Source organism: Prunus mume, linkage group LG4 (assembly GCF_029339155.1).
Source record: "Prunus mume cultivar Tortuosa linkage group LG4, ASM2933915v1, whole genome shotgun sequence".
NCBI lineage: Eukaryota > Viridiplantae > Streptophyta > Magnoliopsida > Rosales > Rosaceae > Prunus > Prunus mume.
The window spans coordinates 4,405,878-4,414,961 of record NC_142701.1 but is presented as its reverse complement, the minus strand read 5'-3'; the positions used below and the strand labels follow the sequence as shown (position 1 = coordinate 4,414,961).

The window sequence follows — 9,084 nt, the reverse complement described above, 5'->3', positions numbered from 1 at the left end:
GTTTGGACAATAGCCCAAGCACTATATGAAAGAAGTAGCATTATTTTCTACTCCTGCACCACCATAGACATTCGAAAAATCTAGCTCATGACTATAAAGAAGCGCTTCTTGGGAGGCAACCCAAGCATTCTTAACTTTTTTTTTTTTTTTTTTGGTTTCTTTGTGATTTCTCTTACATTTATCATGTTTTTGTTTTGGTTGTTTTTGTTAAGTTTTGCGTCATCAAACAAAGGATTTTGTGTTCCAAAGAAAATTTTTCGCATTTTTCTAGCCTTAGGATGTTTGTAGCATGTTTCAGATGTGTTACAGTAGTTGTTTTGGTCATTGGTTGAAGTTAAATGCCAGAAAATAGCAAAATAGCTTAGTAGGTTCTTATTTTGGTCAAAACTAGAATTTATGCCTAATTCTTTTTTGTTGTTTTTCAGGTCAATCTGAAGCCACTGACGTGTTTAGAATGGTTATTATGATGTTTTGGACCAGGTTTGGGGGTCTCAGGTGGCCTACATTATGTTTTAGGACGATTTGAAGCTCAAAAAAGGTCCTAAAACACTAAAAACAACAGCTGCTATTTTGCCCAGAATTTGAAGATTTTTCGTCACCAAAGAGGTTTTAGAGGACGGTGTTCATCAAATTTTTTGTCACAGTTTTGCGCGGTGTTCATCAGATTTTTCGTCGCTAAATGTCAGATTTCCATATTTTCATGATTACATATCCAGCTCAATTTCGTTCCAATTTCATCGCATTCCGAGACTTTTAGGAGCTATTACTGGTCCATTGGCATTCAAAGAGACAAGTTGTGGGTGTTTGAGTTCATTGCCTTGTTTATGTCCTCTCACTTCAACAAATTCTTGCCCCTCCGCACACCTAGAAAACCCAGGAAGTCCTCAAACCCTCTCCCTTCTTTAATTGATTATCCATGAATTTATTTCTTTATTTTACACATTGAGGACAATGTTTATTTTAAATTGTGGGTGATTGAGTATTGTATTGTTTCTAATTTTGTCTCTCCTTAAAAAATTAAAAAAAAAAGAAAGAAAAATGTCAGAAAAACCCAGAAATATTGTCTTTAACTTTGAGTCTAGTTTTTATTTGTTTGCAGTAGTCACTTCCCAATTCTATGATGAGATTGAATTTTATTGACAATTAACTTGCAAGGAATTGTGAGCATGACATTAATTCTTTACATTATCCTTATGTTAGCCTTAATTTTGTGATTAAACTTGGTAAATCTTTTTGCACATAGCCATATTAATATGATTTTCGATTGGAGTTCCCATGATTTAAATTCCCAAATAAGGCTAGTGTAGACTTATATAACCCTTATTATGTGAGTTTTTTGAGCCTATACCTTTCTTCCTTGAGTGTTATATGCTATTCTATATTTTTCTTGTCTACAAGTCGTTGTGATCTCATTATTCTTTGTTTTGGTCAAGTACTTGAGGATGTTTAAATTGTTTGCTAAAACTACTTTCATTATCTATTTGAGGCATATTTCATGAACCACATGGACCCTAGGAAGTGATATAGGCCTTGTTTCGTTCGTTTGAGCCTTTCCAGCCAACCCATATCAATTCTATCCCTAGTAACCTTGTGCCTTTTATGTAAGCCTTTATCATTCTTTACCCAATTCTCCTCACCTTAACCCTTTGCATATTTATCCTGCACCCTTCTAAGGATCTTTGTAGAGCACTTTCATGGAATTTGACTTTCTAGAGGCAAGACTGCTTCCACGCCATACACGAGTGAGTATGGTGTAGCTTGAGTAGGCGTCCGGTATGTCGTCCGATAAGCCCACAATGTTTCATTTATCCTTTCATGGCAATCTTTCTTGGTTCTTCCAACAACTTTCTTCAACAAGTTGCAAAGAGTTTTGTTGAACGCTTCAGCAAGACCGTCGGCTGGGGCATTGTACATTAAAGAGTTGAGTTGTTTGAAACCGAAGTCTTCACACAATTTATCCATTAACCAGTTCGAAAATGGCTTTCCATTGTCTGTGGTGATGTAACGCGGCACACCATACCGATGAATGATGTTTACTTTGATAAAGCTCACTACATTTTCTTTCTTTACTTCTTTTAGGGGTACAGCCTCTGCCCATTTTGAAAAGTAGTCAGTGGCTGCCAGGATGTAAGAATGATATCAGAAGATTTGGGTGCTATTGGTCCCACCACATCATGACCTCACGCATCAAAAGGCCATGAAGTAATCGTAGGATGTAGCGGCTCTGGCGACTGATGTATAAAGTTGTCATGGAATTGACATGCTTGGCATTCCTTCACATAATCCATGCAATCCTTGACCATAGTCGGCCAATAGTAGCCCATCCTTTTTATTTGGAAATGTAGCTTTGACCCTAATTGATGAGCTCCGCAAATACTTGAGTGAGCCTCCTCCATTGCTTTGGATGCATCATCTTCGCCCAAGCATCTTAGAAACAGGCCTTCGAATGAACGACAATATAGAATCTCTTTATAATAAATGAATCGAGGTGCCCGACGCCGTACCTCTATTTGATGTCTCGAATCATTTGGCAGTTTCCCATGCTCAAGATAATCAATTAAAGGCTGCCTCCAGTCATCAATGTCAATGGACAATACTGAAATAACGCTGACTCCTTCTTGCGATGCCCCAAATGTTAATGGAACGACCCAACATTGGCAAACTGGAAGATTCACCGCTTCATCTTTTGTCAACGCTAATGTAGCGGCAAGGTTGGCTAAGCCATCTGCCATTTGGTTGTCTTTTCTTGGCATATGCTTCAGCGTCACGAAGTCAAACCTTTCTAGTAATTGCGTGGCCATTTGGTGGTATAGAATTAGATCATTCTTCCTAACTTCGTAATGGGTCAACAATTGGTTGATCACTAACATGGAGTCACCATATACTTCTAAGCTTGATATCTTCATCTCCACAGTCATTTGTAAGCCCATGATCAAAGCCTGGTATTCTGCAACGTTGTTCAAGCAAAGTTCACTTAAAGAGAATGAATAGGGCAATACGTGTCTCTCGGGTGATAAGAAGACTACGCCAGCCCCTACCCCATCTTTATGAGCCGATCCGTCAAAGAACATCATCCAAGCAGGAGAAAGCGTCGTGAAAAGACTTGTTCGTCGGGTAAGTCATTTGAAATTTTCCATCTGCTGGAATTGAATGATCAGCTAGGAAATCTGCAACAGCTTGCCCCTTAATTGCCTTTGCTGGAGTGTAGATGAATTCATATTGATTGAGAAGTAATGCCCACTTGGCCAAACGCCCCGTCAAGACTGGTTTTGACATAACATACCTTACTGGGTCAGCTCATGCAATTAGATAAACCATGAATGCTCACATGTAGTGCCTTAACTTTTGAATAGCAAAAACAAGTGCAAGACATGTCTTTCTATAGGCATGTAGTTTAGTTCGGGACCAGTAAGAGTTCGGCTGACACCTCCCCGCTAAGTTTGAGATGAATCGCCGAATAAACGCGAGACGTCCTTGTAAACTTTTCAACTAACGTAAATTTCTTGGCTCGGGCATATCTCGGATGGCTTTAATCTTAGTTTGGTCTACTTCGATGCCTCGATGTTTAACGATGAAACCAAGAAATTTACCTGGGCCGAAAGCACACTTCAAAGGGTTCATCTTGAGTTGGTACTTCCGCAATCTATTAAACACCATTCTCAAGTCTTTCAAGTCTTTCAAGTCTTTCAAGTATTTCAAGTCTTTCAAGTGATCTTCTCTTCTTTTTGACTTGATCACCAGGTCATCAACATAGCACTCGACATTCTTGTGAAGCATGTCACTAAAGATCTTTAGCATTGCAAGTTGATAGGTCGCACCTGCATTCATGAGGCCAAATGGCATCACGTTGTAACAGTAAATTCCTTTTGGAGTGCGGAAGGCTATGAGTTCTTCGTCCTCTGGTGACATTCTTATTTGATTGTATCCAGATGAACCGTCCATGAAAGACAAGGCTTTATGACCTGTGGTTGCATCGACCATGAGCTCAAATATGGGCAATGGAAAGTCATCCTTCGGGCAAGCCTCGTTTAAGTCTCGGAAGTCAACACAAATACGAATTGATAGAGGCCTGACATCTCCTTATACGTCCAAGCAAAGACATCTTTATACTCAAGTAACAACTGATAGTGTGATTCTTCTTCGTTAGGATTCAAAAGTGCACTAACGAAGATAGGTCTTGGGTCTTCATTTGTGCCCAAGTTGAGCTCTTTTAATTCATCAACAGTCGCTTAGCCCCCATCTTCTAAGGCAGCATGAGCATCATGAACCTCATCCTCAAAAGGTTCCTCTTCATCGAGCTCTTTAATCGTAACGTGATGAATAACTAGAATCTCTGCTTCTTCATCGTCACTTTCATTTTGTTGACTCAAAGTTTTCCGAGTTTGTATGATTGTTCGTCGTTTCACTTTGAGTTGGTCACATGAAGTTACGTCTAATGTTGAGTGACGTTTCATACGTGGCGAGATTAGGCTCCAGATTTCATTATCTTCCATTGAATCAATACGAACTCCACTTTCCAACTCTCACTGGCTTTTCTCTTCAGACGACTTGCTTAGTGCTCCGAGTCTTTCTAGCACCCGATCTGTGTAGAGTGGTTGGATTTTTTTGAGTCTTATGTCCAGATATCCTTTTGAACACAGAAGGTCGTGATGTCGATTCTTTGATGGTTAAAAGCGAAAAGAGGCTCTCTTAATAGCCTTTGGTTCTTCTTCCTCCTCAACCGCGAGTAATGTGTTGAGCTTCTGCCTTCTTTTCTTTTCTTCTAGCAGAGATCTTCAACTTCTTTTGGGTTTCGCTAAGGCCATGCGTCCTTTCTCCTGTGACATCTGGATTAAGCTCCCCAATAAGAAAATAAGCCGAAGTCATAACCTGCCTCTGACATGAGCTTATAAGCGGTAGGATCAAAACCTTCTTTAGTTCTTTTGATCGGAAGATGTTCACGTCTTATTGCATCTTGTGATGGTCTGACGAACCTTGGTACTAAAGATTTCGACACATCTGAATTGCTCAACTTGGGTAAAGGCATGGTTGTAGACTCCTTTAAGAACTTCATGTCACTTTTCCCTAACTTCATTGGTTTCACTTCTTCTCCAAATGGGGATTGGCCCTCCTTCCTTCGGGATGATGAGACATAACGAAGAACACGAATAGATACCTTATGTGAATCTATCGGTGGTGATCCCATTTGACTAAAGGCAGTGCTTTTTGACTTATTATCGCCATTCTCTTCAGTGGAAAGGCACTTTGACTGCTAATCTTTTCTTGATATGGCCTTGCTTGTCGAGTAGACCTCCGAGAATAACTTCAGATGTCATGTCTTCATCCATGTAAAACTTGGCATCAGCGAAATAAGACTCAGCTTCGGTAAATGATTTGACATCACCCATGATTTTCTTTACTCCACCTCTGTAAAATTTGAAACATTGATGTAAAGTCGAAGGCACTATCCCATTTTCATGCACACACGGCCTTCCTAAGAGAAGATTGTAGGAAGTCTTGGCATCAATCATGTGAAATAAGGTGTTGGACCTTAAATCACCTATCACGAGCTCAATTCTGATCATGCCCATGGCTTTTTGCCCCATTTGATTGAAGCCTTGAATCATGAGATGACTTCGAGACAATTTTTCTATGGTGATGCCTAACTTTGTCATTGTGAACTTAGGCATTATGTTTACTGTTGAACCTCCATCCACGAGCATGCGACTAAGTTTCTGTTCTCGCACATACCGGGACATGAAAAGCGGACGGTTGTGTGGTTTGGACCCTAACAAAAGATCTTCATCGGTGAATGTGATGGAAGCATATGTCGCACAACACATAACACGGTCTTGAGACTTAGGTTCTAATTTTTCGGCCTCTCTTATTCTATTTGGATAAATATTAAGATCCATCAACGCCTTTACCAATGCTACGCGTATTGCTTTAGGAAGTTCCACCGCTTCCTCAATATTTCAGATCTTCCTTTAGAGACATCTTCATCATCTACTTGATAGCAAGTTGTCATATGAACAGTCTCCATTGGTCTTCTTACGAATAACACTTTGGGAAAGTATTCTCCTAGCGTAATTGGAATTCGTGGTTCTTAGGTTAGTGGTCCACTTTCTTGGTCAGAATCTCTCCTCACCATTATTCTGGTTTTTCTTTTAGAGCATTTGTGCGAACTCCTCTTTCGTCACCCCCTCTTTGATTGAGTATTTTGTCTTTGAGGAATGCGCTTTGTACGAGACTTCTGCCGAGTAACGAGCGTCCATCCTTCATTGTCATCGAAAGATGAGTCACCAACAAAGCCATCAGCTCCTTGATTTTTTGGTTCGCTAGCCACCTCCTTTGTACACAAATTAGTCACTTGGTGTTGGTCCCTTGTTGCTTGAAACTCCAATCTTTTTGACAAAACGGGCAATGACACTGGGTCGAAGGATCCAAACACAATTGTGGCGACATTTGCATCTGTGATTTCGTCAACATCTAACTCAATCCTTCCTTGCCTGGCTAAGTTCATAATTAGCTCCTTCAGCACGAAGCACTTCTCTACCAAATGGCTGACAAATTGGTGGTATTTGCAGAACTTAGGGTCGTTGACTCGGTTCATCTTCTCAGGCCGCTTACATTCTGGCAATTCGATCACCTTCTTTTCAAGCAAGTCTTCGAGCATACCTCGACATCGAGTCGTGGAATGGGCACGTTTTCCTCTAACTCCTTCAAAGTGCGTCAACGTCTATCCACCTCTCGGAATGGCTCCATCCTTTTGTCTTCTTTCTTCTTATCTCGGGTGGAGATTTTGACAGGGACAATGTTTATTGTCATTGCTTCCTTGGTAGGCTTCTTGACGGGCTTATCTGTCTTTTGTCCAAAGACTTTCTCCTTTCTTTGCTCCATGACGGGTTCATGCTTTCCTCTGTGACTAGCTATACTCAACTCCATATCATGGGCACGCGTGGCTAGCTCCTCAAACGTGTAGGGTTTAATTCCTTGTAGAATGTAGAGCAACCCCTAATGCATCTCCTGAATGCACATCTCGACTGCCGATATCTCCAAAAAGCCTATCTTTGCAGTCCAGGCTTAACGAGTGCCCCCGATTGATGTAATCGACGATAGGTTCATCTTTCCATTGCTTGGTATTTGTGAGTTCCATCATACTCACAGTGTGACGAGTGCTATAGAATCTGTTCAAGAATTCTCGCTCCATCTAATCCCAACTATCAAGGGATTCGGACTCCAAGTCTATATACCAATCAAATGCATCTGATTTCAAGGAACGAACAAATTGTTTCACTAGGTGGTCACCCTCTGTCCCAGCATTGTTGCATGTTTCGACGAAGTGTGCAACATGCTATTTTGGGTTGCCCTTTCCATCGAATTGTTGGAATTTGGGAGGTTGATATCCTGTTAGCATTTGCAAGTTGTCTATCCTCCTAGTGCATGGCTTAGAATACATGAGCGTGTCCTCGGGAAGGTGCTCCGTATTGAACCCTGATGGTGTTCGCGATCATGTCCTGAAGTTGTTGAATCGACAAAGAACCCACCGAGGCAACGTCAACTTTTTCGTGCGACTTCTCACCTGACTCTGTTTCATGACCCAATCCTTTCTCGCTGGCTTTAGCTTCATGATGTGGTCTTTCTTTTTTGCGTCTTGACCAGACTCCTTATCCTAATGCGCTTCCCACTTGTTAATGAGAGAAGCAATCTGTGCATACTTCTCTTCGACCATCTTCGTCAGTTTCGTGACCGCTTTGCTTATATGGGTCAGTTGTTCTTCAATAGACATTGCTCCTGTCACCATAACCTGCATGGCCATAGAATAAGACTCACCTATGGACGGCAAGGTAATCTTCTTCTGTTGGTCGTCAGGCGGGGATCTATGGTATGAGTCTGTGCTCGAGTCAAGCATCTGAAGCAGGCAAGAGGGAATGTTCTCTTGAATTCTTTGAGCCCGAAAAACTCCTTTCTTCATTTTGAGAGTTTCTCTCATCCGCCCGGGAGATATTCTTCTTTGCCCCCAAGAAGGCTAGATCTGATAATCTGTTCACGCCTTCGGTTCACGTCTTTCTCCTTGGCTTGAGTCGGTATGGAAATGACCTGTGGAGTTGCCAATATCACCTTGGCCTTGCTTTGGGTGACGACCCCAGCAGAATCTCCGCTTGAGAAGGAGGTGCTCATGGTTTTCCCTTTCGCCGCAGGAACGGTTTGAATCTTCTTTGAGGCCATCGTTTTTGGTGTGTTGGTTGATTTTGGACCTGGAAAAAGAGATGAGAGGTAGAGATTGTCCCACCGGGCGTGCCAAATTTGTAAACACGAATTTCCTGCGACAATTGAGACAAGAACACGTGTACAAAATAATATTTGTATTTATGAAATTTAGGGATACAATCTCTGTATTGAATCTTCTGATTCGATCTCCAAAGTGTATAAAGAAAATTTGTGTTTGATGCAAGGGTCGTAGAGACTTGATCTTGTTCAAACGGGTAGCACAAGCCTTGTTTGGTGTTTGGAATTTTCTAGGGTGGAGGAGCCGACACATATTTGTTGTGCTTGGTGGCTATTCCAAAGTGTACGTGAAGAATGCAGGGAGTTTTCTGCTTCTTCTGAATGCTAGGTTTTTCTGAACCCCTTCTTTTGTCTTGAGGCCTCCTATTTATAGGCTCTTGTAGGATGCTTGACCTAAATAACTTTCCCTATTTAAAACCTTGTTTTGTGGGATTTTGATTTGATTTAAATCAATTCCCGTAATCTGGTAATTTAACCAAATTATCTTCAATTGATTGACCTGATTAATATTTGATTTAATTTAAAGTCAATCACAAAAGATTCTTTCCCTTAATTTTGTCTTCATCTTGAGCCGTTTGATGCACTCCGTCGGATGTCGCCACGTGTCACTTTTTGACAACTAATCCGACTTTGATGAGTCACACGCCACATGGGCGAATTATGGGGCCCACAATTTAATCCATTGAACCCTAATTATTTTCTCCTCCAATGGAATTTATTGCACCAAAATTTCTTCGTCTACAACCATTTCTAAAAACTAAGAGAAATGGCTGAGTTTTGTACACTTGTTTGGGTTTTACGTTGTTGTTTCTAACC

General features: G+C 41.0%; 1 pseudogene; it reads right to left on the bottom strand.

Annotated features, from left to right (window-relative positions):
• Positions 1–1,692: 1,692 nt before the first annotated feature.
• On the bottom strand, positions 1,693–6,924 carry LOC148917699 (uncharacterized; annotated as a pseudogene).
• Between the last annotated feature and the right edge of the window lie 2,160 nt (positions 6,925–9,084).